Below are 13,404 nucleotides of genomic sequence, written 5' to 3' on the forward strand. Positions count from 1 at the left end.
CCGCGCGCCGCCGCCACTGCAGCTCGCGGCCCCTTCGCCTCCGCCCGCCTTTCCCGTGGCTGATTTGCCTTAAACTCCCTAAAACCTCCGCAGCCCCGGTTCCTGCTGCGGCCGGTGAGTATCTGCCAGTTGTGGGGCTATTTGCGCAACTTTGGCCAGGGCGGGAGGACGCGGGCCGCCGGCCTGGCGGAGTGCGGTGCCGGAGCGGTGCCGACCCGTGCGGGGATCCCGAGCGCGGAGGACGCGCCGCGAGGACCCGGCGACTGGCGGCTGCCGGGCCGCCTGCTCGATCCCGCCGTTCGCCCGCGCGCCTCGTCCGGGACCTGCGGCCTCCCTGGGTCGGAGGCGAAGCCCCGGCGAAGACTAGTTCCCAAATTAGTTACCTTCTTTTCCCTTTCTTTCTCTGCCTTTATTTTTTCTTGGGGGGGGGGGGGAGGGGAGGGGAGGGGAGGTGTAGACGGGAGGCGGGAGGACCCGGTTGATTGACGTGCCCAGAGCCCGCTTCTCTCAACTTACAGCTGCGGCTCCTCGGCGGGTGGGAGGGGAAGTGTCCCGGAGCCCGAGGCCGCAGACTTGGGCGCGCTCCGAGGGAGGAGGCGTAAGAGCCGTGCAAATTCTTGCCACGCTCTTTTCCACCCCCTCTTGCCGGCACACACGCTTTTTGTTCACTAAAAAAGTAGTGGGTCTCGGGTTTGGGAATTTTCAATGGAAAAGCTGTGTTTCCTGGGAAGAAAGTGCTTTCGATTCCAGTGGTGGGCGCTTGCTAGAAGTTCTGTTAGTGTTCGGTAAATGTGTTGGGTGTAGATCGGGAGTCGTTACCACTAAAATATGTAGGCTTGGGTCTGAGCTCAGCCACACTCTCAGCCTCCCTTTTTTTACCTAAGCAACGTGTCCGTATGATCTGGAAGGTTGACATGACCTTTTCCAAATTGGGAGCGTCGGGGAGATGTTGATGAAAGTCCTTGATGTTTTCTGGGGACAGTAGGGCATTTGTATGTGTGTAATAATACTCCTAAATCGAGCTTCAGCATGGTAGGTACGCGCAGATTCTCCATTGGCCTAAGTATATTTCCATACAGCATGTCTCAAGGCAGGAAAACTATTACAGGAACAATTTTCTCCAACCCAAGGACTGGTTCCAGGCTTTTTGAGGCGACTTAGAATCAGTTTCCGAGTTGAAGTTCAAGTCACTTTGGAGCAGAATTGGTGAAGGATGCAGGTCTCATGTTAGCTTCAAAGCAATCACCACCTTCTTAGAAACGAAGAAATTAGATTCTATGAAATTTTATCAGTGCAAGTGGATATGATGGGAGAATTGGGATACAAAAACATGAAGGTTGAATGATAGCTGGCCGTTCCAACCTCAAAACTTTTACTTTTGATTAACTTGCTGGATATCTGATAAAGTCTCAGTAATAACTGAATGGCTTTGGGAGCTAGATAGGGGCTTCCTCATCTCAGAAAACTGAAGCATAGTGGATGTGAAACTATTTTCAAAGATTAATAAAGACAGTCTCATGTAGAGCCTTTACTTAACATCTTATATTCATTTTAGGAGATTTCTCCATTATGACCAAGTTATCACAGTATAGAATAACTCAAGTTGAGTAGCCTTTTCTGAAGCCTTTCTATTCTTCCCACTCCAATGTGATGGCCTATTTTGGGGAAGTAGTGGGGGAGCCCTGGTGCCTCACTGTCAGAGAAAAAGAAACCATATTTAACCAGGACCTCAGCAGGGCATGAACACAGTCTCAGCCACTTGCTCTTGACCTTGTGTTTTGATTTCACATTAACGGCTAGATTTCTGTACTGTTTCCTTATTCTCTTCTTTTGCCAGGCTCTGGGGATGATAAGTTCATGGAGCTTTTTCAGAGTGTCTCTGTGTTCCTTGCAGCAGCATTTCATATCCTAATGTGCAAGAGAAAAGAAGTGCCTGTTTCAGGCCTCTCCTTCTCCAGCCAGGAAAGTGCTAAGACTTTCCTATTAACCTTCTAGGCCAAGGGGGAGGAAACCCTGTGAGATACAAATGTAGAAAAGTGTCCATAGATTTTTATTTTTAAGCTGTAATCTGTTGTCTTCTAAAACAACTGAGGTATGTTTGAAAAACATCTGTTTGAGAGGGCTCTTTGGTCTGTATAGGATGTTTTCTCCTGTTGTTTTTTCTTGTGCTAATGTATTTTGCCCTGAAATATTGGCATTGTTATTCTTTTTTTTTTTTTAATTTTTTTTCAACGTTTTTATTTATTTATGGGACAGACAGAGACAGAGCATGAACGGGGGAGGGGCAGAGAGAGAGGGAGACACAGAATCGGAAACAGGCTCCAGGCTCCGAGCCATCAGCCCAGAGCCCGACGCGGGGCTCGAACTCACGGAGCGCGAGATCGTGACCTGGCTGAAGTCGGACGCTTAACCGACTGCGCCACCCAGGCGCCCGGCATTGTTATTCTTATGTACTTTCATGTGAACCAAATTAAAAGTGATTCGTACCTATTTTTTCCTCAAAATGGAAATACTTATTATAAAATCCATGCTGTTTGTAAAAATTCAGCCAATACTAAAGTACATAAAATACAAAAACAAAAATCATTTTGATTCCCACTCCCCAGAGATAATCACTGTTAACAGTCAATTCCTTGTTTAAAACAAGAGAAGGCAACATTTGATCGTGCTGTTGTGTGTGCTTCAGAACCCTGCCTAAGGATGGCCTGTGATGATTCATGGCCTTATGTTCTCTGTTCACTACTCAGGTTGGTGAGAATTGGCTAGGTGGAGAAAAAGGGAATGTTTCGCTTTGGACTGGTTTAAAATTCTATGATCAAGTAACAGACGTGAGCGTTTAAATATAACAGGGCTGCTATTTTAGGTTTGTCCTTACGAAGTACTTACTGTACTGTGGTAAGCTAGTTCTCACACTTTTTTCATGCTGATGTTGATGTCCAGCTTCTGATGGGTTGATTTCTACTGGCCAAACTCATTAAAAAAATAAAACAAAACCAAAAGCCTCATATTTGTAGAGAGTTTCATAACTTTGTAGTTGGGAAGGAGTGGCTGAATTTGCCATGAAGACCACTGCCAAGATGTTCCTGTGCTGATATGGCGAGAGGGGTTCCTCTTGAATAGTACCTAGAGGCAGCATGCCAAACATCAAGGAAAGAGAATTAGAACAAAGAAGGAGATTCATGACTACAGTTTTTAGATGTGGCATGGAAGGAGATGGTACATATTTAATATAGATTCTAACTTCTGTTTGTGGCTTGTATGGTAACTACAGGAGCTCTTAGTCAAAGCCCAGAGTCATTTATGACTTAGCCTGGCATATTCAAGAAGAATGCATGTGAAGTAGCTGATGATGCTCTGAAAACAAAGCCCCAAAGTAGTACATAAAAGTTTAATCACACCATTGGTTATTTGATAGTGTTGGGGACACTGGTCTTTTTACACCACTTTGAGTGTAAAATCATTTGCAGGGGCACCTGGGTGGCTCAGTTGGTTAAGCATCAGATTCTTGATTTTGGCTCAGGTCATGATTTCACAGTTCATGAGATTGAGCCTTGCCTCAGGCTCTGTGCTAACAGCACAAGCCAACGTGGGATTCTCTCCCTCCCGCTCTCTCTGCCCCTCCCCGACTCCCACTCATGTGTGCACACTTGCGCTCTCAAAATAAATAAATACACATTAAAAAATCGTTTTCCAAGTAAAATTGGGAAATTGAAGCATTAAAGCCCCAACCAGATTTTCCATTTGTTGTCTATGTGAGATACACATAATCCTTTTTATTTTTTTTATTTTATTTATTTTTTTTTTAATTTTTTTTTCAACGTTTATTTATTTTTGGGACAGACAGAGACAGAGCATGAACGGGGGAGGGGCAGAGAGAGAGGGAGACACAGAATCGGAAACAGGCTCCAGGCTCTGAGCCATCAGTCCAGAGCCCGATGCGGGGCTCGAACTCACGGACCGTGAGATCGTGACTTGGCTGAAGTCGGACGCTTAACCGACTGCGCCACCCAGGCGCCCCCACATAATCCTTTTTAGAGCTAACTAAAGAGCTCCATCCCCACTGTATGTCTTTAGTATTGGGGGGGGGGGCTTGCTCTGATGGACGGTGGGAGTCAGCAGATGGAAGAGGAGATGCGGAAGGGGCAGGGCGTTCTGCCTGCAATGTGGGGCTGTGTGAGAGTGGGTGACTGGGAGGCTTAGCATGTTCCAAAGGGGCACTTCAGTTAATAGTCATTGCCATGGAGAGAGTGTTGTCTGGTTTATTTATTTAAAAAAAATTTTTTTTAACGTTTATTTATTATTGAGAGACAGACACAGAATGTGAGCAGGGGAAGGGTAGAGAGAGGGGGAGACATAGAATCTGAAGTAGGCTCCAGGCCCTGAGCTGTCAGCACAGAGCCCAACGCGGGGCTCAAACTCACAAACTGCAAGATCATGAACGGAGCTGAAGTCGGTCGCTCAACCAACAGAGCCACCCAGGCGCCCCGAGTGTGTTGTCTGGTTTATAAAAGCTGAAACTTAGGGCCCTGAAGCAAGACTTCAGAGTTTGAGTCCCACATCCTACTTACAAGGTGAGCACCTGAATATCAACCATTTACATTCAGAAAATGAGGATAATAACAATACCTATCTCAGGATTGTTGTGAGAATCAGTTGTATGATGTATGGGAAATTGCTTTGTAAATTTTTGACCACTATATAAAAGCTGCCATGATTGAAATAATACAAAAAATTGGACACCTGGCTGGTTCAGTTCATGGAGCATGTGACTCTTGATCTCCAGGTCATGAGTTTAAGCCCCATGATTGTAGAAATCACTAACAACAACAACATTGAAGAAATTACTAACAACAACAACCACAAATTGATAGGCAAAATAAAATTTACCTTCTTCAACATATTCAATCAAGACTGATCGAATATTAACTAAATGCCAGGCAATCCTTAGGGCTCGGGATACAGTGATGACGAAGACAATGCCTTGATCTCGAGCTTACAGCAAAACAAAATTATATAATTATAATTGTAATCTCTGCCAAGAGAGTGTGGTGGACACAGCATCCTATAGTTGTAGATAGGGGCTGTTTTAGAACAGAGGGCATCTGCATTTTGCATTACCCTAGGATCAGGAAAAGAATTCCCAAAAGAGTGACTGGACATCAAAAAGGTTCTAAGCAAAGGGAATCACATATATGAAAGCACGAAGGCCTTTGCTGTGGTAGGTCCTTTGGGATGAAGGGGAATCTTAAAGCTTAAATAGATTTAATGCTTAAAAAGGGAGTTAAGCTTCTTAGAATGAACATAGTTTTTATGATACTTTTTTTATTGGTTTCATTTCATGGACTTTTAATTATATAAGAGTGAACTTTTCAGGGTTTTGGTTGGACTTAAACAAGAAAAATGGGGTTATAAGTGGAGAAATTGGAGACAATACAGTTTGAAAAGTCGGGTAGATCTGCGGGGGGCGGGGGGGGGGGAGCCTGGCCAGTACTTCCCATTGTTCTAGAACTGCCTCTCTTGCTGCTCATTCAGCAAGCTAACGGCCTTGTCTTCAGGTTGCTCCTCCTAATCTAGTGGGGAGACCTTCCGACAGACGCACAGATAACTGCGGTAGCCAGTTCTTATTTAGCATTTACTCTGTGACAGCCACTACCTTGTGATAACTCTAAACACTAGGAAGGATTATCATCCCTTCTCAGATGAGAGAATTGAGGTACAGATTGCTTACGGACATGTTCAAGGTCACACACCTAATAAGTGGCAGAGCCGGAATTTGGACCCAGGCGATCTGGTTAGTCTGTGCTTTTTAACACCTACTTTACGTTGCTGTTCTGATGATTAAAACATAGCGTAATAAGTGCAAAATAAGGAGATGATACAGAGTAATATCAAAACCTAAAATAGTGGGAGAGGGAGGTGTTACAGAAGGCTTTCTGGAGGAGGTGATACACTGTTAGATATGTGGGAGGTTCAGGCAGAAGAACCAATCAATCAGCATGAGTAAAAATGGAGGTAAGAAATACATTCAAGAGGAGTGGGGGGACAAGCAGTTTTGTGCTGCTTGAGAATGGAGTTTGAAGCAAGAGGTATCCAAACATAAGACTAGATGGGTGGGCATGGACGGCTCAGTATGCTTTGCTAAGGAGTTTTTACTTTTTAGCCTGAGGATATGTGAAGGGAGGCATAGATGGCACGATTTGTGTTCTTTATGAATCGTTTGTTGTAATAACTCAGGAGTGATGATAGAGACCTCAGGAGGGCAGGGAAGGTAGGGATGGAATAGAGGAGTAGATTTGAGAAACAGAAAATTGGTGAGACTCGACAGTTGACTGTTAAGGGTGGGAGAAGTCCCAGGTGACTGGCAAGTAGCCTGGGTGATTGGTGCATGGCAGTGCCTGCTGAGACAGAGAATACAAGGGGGAGGGGCAGATTTAGGTGGGTCCCCAAAGTCACAGAGGTACAGATATAACTTCTAAAAAATGAACCCTAAAATTACCAAGAATACCAATGCCACGTGCAAAAAAAGTGACTTCCTGGTAAAAGCTGCCTTTTGCTGAGAAGCCTGCTGTTCACACAGTGCCCTCTAGTGGTCGGAAGATGCCATGTTGCCTCTTTAAGATGAACAGATCAAAATGTAGGGATGGCCTAGAGTAAATACTTTTCCTCTTCTACTTCTGGAGGGAGAGAGAAGTATTCCAGAAGCCACTATGTTCCCTTTGCTTTCTGTGTGGACAAATTTATTTCCTAGACCTAGGAACAACTCACTTACTCAGAAGTTAGTTGGTTGGCTACCTCACTATCCAGTGCCCTGGCCAGAATCAAGAGTAATGGCAGTTTGTTGCCTATGAGCGATCAAAATAGATGAAACATCAGGTCATGATCTCACGGTTCATGAGTTCAAACCCCACGTCGGGCTCTGTGCTGACCGCTCAGAGCCTGGAGCCTGCTTCGGATTCTGTGTCTCCCTCTCTCTGCCCCTCACCCACTTGCACTCTATTTCTCTCAAAAATAAATAAAAACATTAAAAAATAAAATAGATGAAACAAAGTGCAGGAACTAAACCCTTATCTTACAGAACATTTCCCTTAGGTCCTCTCAGAAAATTAAATTATGTAGATTCAGTTTCAATGAGTTTTTGTCTAATTTCTTAACCCCTAACGGGTTGCAATGGTGGGCAGCAGGAGATCAGCACCCGTTTTAGAAGTGATAGCTGTTGGCTTGACAAGCAAGACAGAATACTAACCAGCCAGCAAACCACAGCCTCCAAAAGCACAACAGTTTGAGGCCATTTTGTGTAGGTGCAAACAACCCTTGCCAGTTTGAACAGCTGTGTTTTAGCAAAACACAACTGATGCAGAGCATAGGGCAGAGAGGTAGTTGGTGTTGCACTCGGGGTTGCAGAACAGGAGGAAGAGCCCTGGACCAGGATTGAGGAGATGGGGACCTTTGCTGTCAGCCACTACAACTGGAGGTGATCTTGAGTATGTCTCTTAACCTCTTAGGGCCTCACTTTGCTTTCTCATGTGTAAAGCATCAGGTTGAACTTGATCGCTTTGTAAAATTCTATGAAGTATGTTCACAATGATGACATTAATATTTAAGAAAAATTGTATTGTGCTTGACTGAAAAGACAAGAAGAAATTGTCATCTCTGATTTATTTAAAACAAATTTTTTTTAAGTTTATTTTTGAGAGAGGCAGAGCATGAATGGGGGAAGGGCAGAGAGAGAGAGGGAGACACAGAATCTGAAGCAGGCCCCAGCCCCCGAGCTGTCAGCACAGAGCCCAGTGTGGGGCTCGAACTCACGGACCATCAGATCATGACATGAGCCGAAGTCGGTCACTTCACTTGATCGACTGAAGCCATGCAGGCGCCCCTGGTCTCTAATTTGTATGAGAATCCCGTAAGGAGTATGAGTATCCCTGTTCTGTAGATGAGAAAAGCAGGTTTAGAGAGGTAAAGATGTTTCCTCATAGCTAAATAAGTGGTAGAGTTCGTATCCAAACCTATTGGTGCCTGCTTCCTGGGCTCTTACTTAATACTTTCATTTGCCAAGCATGCATTAAGTACCAACTATGTGGGGGACGTGTGTGCTGGGCACAGGGAGCATGAGAGCCTTGAAGTCTCATCCTTAGCCTTTCGGGTTCAGTGTAGTATGCATTGCTGTATGATACCTCTGTTAGTGTAAATGATAAAAGGCATGCTCTGGCACTGTTGGGACTAATGTAAAGCGCCATTAGGGTTTTAAAAGACTTTAGCGTGTGAGCATAGAACTGACTCACCATTTATAGCATTGTTTCTATGGGAATATGTGTTTCAAGTTCCAAAGAACTAACTTAAAAATAAAGTTTTGGAACATAACCCAATTATAATTTCAGAACTTCCTGTGCTAAGTACTGAATTTACAGTCTAATAGCTAGCCAGAATGCCTGTTCTAAAAAGTGAATAAAATTGTCTAAACTTGATCGTGTCTGTCATGTAAGTGCCTTGAAGTGAAACTTTTTACCTTTGCGAGCATCTACAAAACTGGTTCTGCCTGGAAATTTCAAGAAAACCTAAAGAACTTCATTAAGTTTAAATTTAGAGATTGGACTCTATACCCTGGAAAATGGTATTCCAAGAAAGGATTTCACCAGGGTGACCTTATTTTTTACAGGTGGCAAAATCATCGAGGCCAAGAGTCACATTGCCTGTGTTCTCATCTCACCAGGTCCTCTGTGGCCTTACAGAAGTTATATAACGTTGCACGCGCGCACACACACACACACACACTCTCTTAGACTAGAGCCTGACCACCGATAGGAGCGCTTAGCAAGTGTTGGCTATTCCTATCGTTGTTGTGTTACACTTGTCATTCACTCTACCTTCAAAACCTCCATTTACCAGTTTGGTGAAGTGTACCTGTCTTCCATCCCATTACATCTTCATGCTTTCGTGTGTGCTGCTCTGTATCCCTCTCCAATTATTTACATCCACCCTTGTGCAGATGCCTGCAATGCCTCTAATCTTATTCTCTATTTTTCTCTGTTCTACTCACTCATCAGGTCCTCACTCAAAGCTTCCGCCTTTCCTAACGCCCGCTCTTGTAGTACAATCATGCTTTTATTCCCCCCTCCAGCTCTTGCTGAACTTTATTCAGTTTGATTTAGTAATTATTCTCAAATTGTTTCTTGGTTTAAAATTTAACCCCTCATTTGTAATTAGTTCTATGTTGACCCTCCTTTTCACCCTCTACTTCGATGCTTTATGCAATGTTAGGAATGTTGTAGATGTTCAATACACTCTTGATACTCTGCTTTATTAACATGAGAGAGCCCTTTCATTTCATTTCAGGATTTTTAAAAGGATAGTCTATAACCCTCAAAGTAAATCCCTATACATATATCCAATCATAGAAGACACGGAAATAGGTATGAGGAAATGAATGTATATACCTAAATGACCTTTGAGATCCAGAGGTAATTGTTAGTAGTTGAGAGATGGGGGCACTGAATCGAGAGTCTGATGCTAGACTCTGCTGCAGATTCTCACTGAGGCAATGCACACTGTCCCCGGGGAGGCCTCCGTGGCCTATGGCACACATTACAAAAAGATGATTTGCTTTACAGAAGGAGTCACTCCAAAATTACTGTAAGTGACTTTTTCAATCACTTTATTTTAATTAGTTAATTTTGGGGGGAGGCGGAGAGAGAGCAGGAGCAAGCAAGAGTGAGGGAGAGGCAGAGGGAGAGAGAGAATCTTACACAGTCTCCATGCCCAGTGCGGAGCTCAATGTGGGACTCAGTCTCACAAGATTGAGATCATGACCTGAGCCGAAACCAAGAGTTGGACTCTTAACTGACTGAGCCACCCAGGTGCCCCTTCATTCAGTTTATATGCTTATTTATAGGTTCTTCAGTTATCACATGACTAAGGTGGAAGCAAAAGAAACTTTCGGCAAAACTTTTTTCCCAGTTTAAGAGATTTAGTGATGAAGGAAAAGTATTTCTGATACCTTCCTATGTCAGTGAGAAATTTACTGAAATAGCTTGCACAGTATAATTTAGGGGACACGTCTACTGGGTAAGACCAGATGCACGTATACAGATAAAAGAGCATTACAGTTCAGATGTGGGTAGTCACTTGTGCAAGAGTGCCTGGCCAGTAAATCCTGTATGAGGGACTCATGCCCAGTCCTTGCTGAGTGTTCTTTGCAGAAGGGCACTCAGTGCCCTTTACAAGGGGTTCGTACCCCTTTGAGTGGTTGTATGTCCTTGTTCTGTAATCCTAATCCTAGTACCTACTTTACCACGGTTAACTGTCCCCTTGATACACTGTTTAACAGTCAGATCTTTGCTGTTCTATGAAATAAGAATGTTGGATCAGATTAGAAGTCTCTAAACTCTAAAAATCTGTGAATATCTAAATTCATATGCTTACTGTGCTTGGCGGCTGTTTTTGAATTTGAGATGAAACTTTCAAACTAAAAATTTTAAAATCCAGCGTAAAATGTGTCCCATCACCTAACTTCTTTCTTTTCCTGGAGAACTGCATGCACACAGATATCCATCTGGCCTTAGAACTCTTGACTTTGGATCACACTTGAAGTTGTGCTCTCAGTCCCAGCCCTTGACTTCTAGCTGTAATAAATTTGTTTCACTAGTGATATAGCTAGTATATAATATAAGCAATCACAGATTCAGTTATAAAGACAAGAAGAGCTAAACGCTCTTGCACTGTTGATGGGAATGCAAATTGGTGCAGCCACTGTGGAAAACAGATGGAGGTTCCTCAAAATGTTAAAAACTGAACTACCCTATAATCCAGTAATCACATCACTGGATATTTACACACACAAAATAAAAACACTAATTCAAAATGATTAAAGAACCCCCAAGTTTATAGTAGCATTATTGACAATAGCCAAGATATGGGGGCAGCCCAAGTATCCATTGATTGATGAAAGGATGAAGGCGATGTGGTATATATACACAAAGGAATAGTATTCAGCCATAAAGAATGAAATCTTGCCATTTGCAATGATGTGGATGGAGCTAGAGAGTATAATGCTAAGCAAAATAAGTCAGAGAAAGACAAATACCATTTGATTTTACTTATATGTGGCATTTAAGAAACAAAACAAGTGGGAAAAGGGCAGGGGGGGAAAGACACACACAAACCAAGAAACAGACTGTCAATTATAGAGAACAAACGTTACCAGAAGGGAGGTGGATGGGGGGGATGAGTGATAGGTGATGGGGATTAAGGAGTGCACTTGTGATGAGCACTGGGTGATGTATGGAATATTGAGTCACTACATTGTACACCTGAAACTAATATTACACTGTAGGCTAACTATACTGGAATTAAAATTAAAACTTACAAAAATAAAATAAATAAAAATAAGAACAGCTAAGATATAAGCAATCCTTTTATTTAAAACGTTTGCAAGCTTTACTATAATGTAAAGTTAACTAAGTTTTAGTAGCATTATTAATATCAAAAAAACTGAAAGGAGAAAACTTATTTTGGAATTTGAATAAAATTGTTTTTAATTAATTAAATTTACTGTAAATGAATGTAAAAAAATATTTTCAAAAAGGGGGCGCCTGGGTGGCTCATTCAATTGAGGGTCTGACTCTTGGTTTTGGCTCAGGTCATGATCCCAGGGTCATGGGATTGAGTCTCGTGTTGGGCTCCATGCTGAGCATGGAGCCTGCTTGAGATTCTCTCTCTCTCTCTCTCTCTCTCTCTCTCTCTCTCTGCCCCTCTCCCCTGCTCACTTTCTCTCTCTCTCTAAAAAAAAAAAAATCAGGGCACTTGGGTGGCTCAGTTGGTTAAGCATCCAGCTTTGGCTCAGGTCATGATTTGCGGTTTGTGAGTTCAAGCCCCACATGAGGCTCTCTGCTGTCAGCATGGAGCCTGCTTCAGGTCCTCTGTCTCCCTCTCTCTTTGTCCCTCCCCCGCTCTCTCTCCCTCTCTCTCAAAAATGAATAAACATAAGAAAAGATTAAAAGAATAAGTCCATGAGGTTTAAAATTTTTAATGCAAAAAAGTATTCTTAAGAGATAGATCACAAGCTAAAAGTCTCACAAGAATTTAGATCCTTCACCCCAGATTCCATGCCCCACCTCTCTTCTTTTTTTGTTTTTTGGGGTTGTTTTGTTGGTGTTATTAAGCCTTCTCAAAGTTTTTCTGTGTAATAAGTGAGGTGTAATAAGAACAAAATTATTGGTACTAATATGTGAAGGATTGTTATTAAAAGTTACTCTACTGGGGTGCCTGGGTAGCTCAGTTGGTTGAGTGTTCGACTTTGGCTCAGGTCATGATCTCACAGTTCGTGGGTTCGAGCCCCCCGTTGGGCTCTGTGCTGACTGCTCAGAGCCTGGAGCCTGCTTCGGATTCTGGGTCTCCTTCTGTCTCTGCCCCTCCCCCGCTCACGCTTTGTCTCACTCTTTCTCAAAAATAAATAAATGTAAAAAAAAATTAAAAAAAAAAAGTTACTCTACTTTTGGGGTGCCTGGGTGGCTCAGTTGGTTAAGCATCCGACTCTTCGTTTCGGCTCAGGTCATGATCTCATGGTTCGTGGGTTTGAGCCCTCCATCAGGCTCTGTGCTGACAGGGCAGAGCCTGCTCGGGATTCTCTCTCTCTCTCTCTCTCTCTCCCCCTCTCTCTCTACCCCTCACCCCACTCATGCTGTCTCTGTCTCTGTCTCTCTCAAAATAAATAAATAAACTTAAAAATTTTTTTTAAAGTTACTCTACTTTTTAAAGTTAGTTTTACTCAGAATGTGGATATTTGCATAATAATATTGATGAAACTACAATTCTAGGTCAGCCTAGAAACTGTAGTCTTAGCATGAATTTTGTTTGGCCTTGAGCTCTCTGAGGGGAAGGTAGGAATGCAGAGACCTGTGAAGACAGTGGGGTTCATACCCATGCCTTTCTGACCCAGAGTCCTGTGTTCTCTCCACAAGAGCATGATGCTCTCTTCCATAGAGAAGGTACTTTACTGAATAAGTGTTGAAGTCACTAGTGTAGAAAAAGCCAAAATTCTCAACAATGTATCCCTGAGATTGCAGAATACCTGTGCTATTGCCGATTCTCAGTACTTTATATAGTGCCTGGTGCCCCAGAGCACTCAAGGAATATTCGTTGCATTGACAAATGTGTGTTCAAATTCTGTTGGTGCTCTTGTTCTAGTGTAGTGTTTATATTAACACGGATGCATTTTTACTAACTTCACTGAATCTGATTTTCTCTAGAGAGGTGCCTATCATATTGGTCTTGGATGTACTTGCAACAGTTTTGGTTGCTGGCCATAAAACTGCTTTCCATTTAGGGGTGCCTGGGTGGCTCAGTCGGTTGAGCGTCCGACTTTGGCTCAGGTCATGATCTCACTGTTCTTGGGTTCGAGCCCCACAT

At 43.2% G+C, this 13,404-nt stretch overlaps 1 protein-coding gene across 5 annotated transcripts in view; it reads left to right on the forward strand.

Annotated features, from left to right (window-relative positions):
- ZBTB1 (zinc finger and BTB domain containing 1) overlaps positions 1–13,404 on the forward strand; it is a 27,535-nt gene continuing 14,131 nt past the window's right edge. For 4 of the 5 annotated variants that reach the window (XR_005790954.1, XM_040477371.1, XM_040477369.1 and 1 more), the window contains exon 1: positions 1–114. The gene's annotated coding sequence lies outside the window, so the exon portion shown is untranslated. Of the gene's footprint in view, positions 115–4,420; positions 4,572–13,404 lie in introns of those variants that run through there. The other variant, XM_040477368.1, reaches the window with a different exon arrangement.

The sequence above is a fragment of the Herpailurus yagouaroundi genome, unplaced genomic scaffold (assembly GCF_014898765.1).
Source record: "Herpailurus yagouaroundi ecotype Mexico unplaced genomic scaffold, PumYag 141, whole genome shotgun sequence".
Lineage (NCBI taxonomy): Eukaryota > Metazoa > Chordata > Mammalia > Carnivora > Felidae > Herpailurus > Herpailurus yagouaroundi.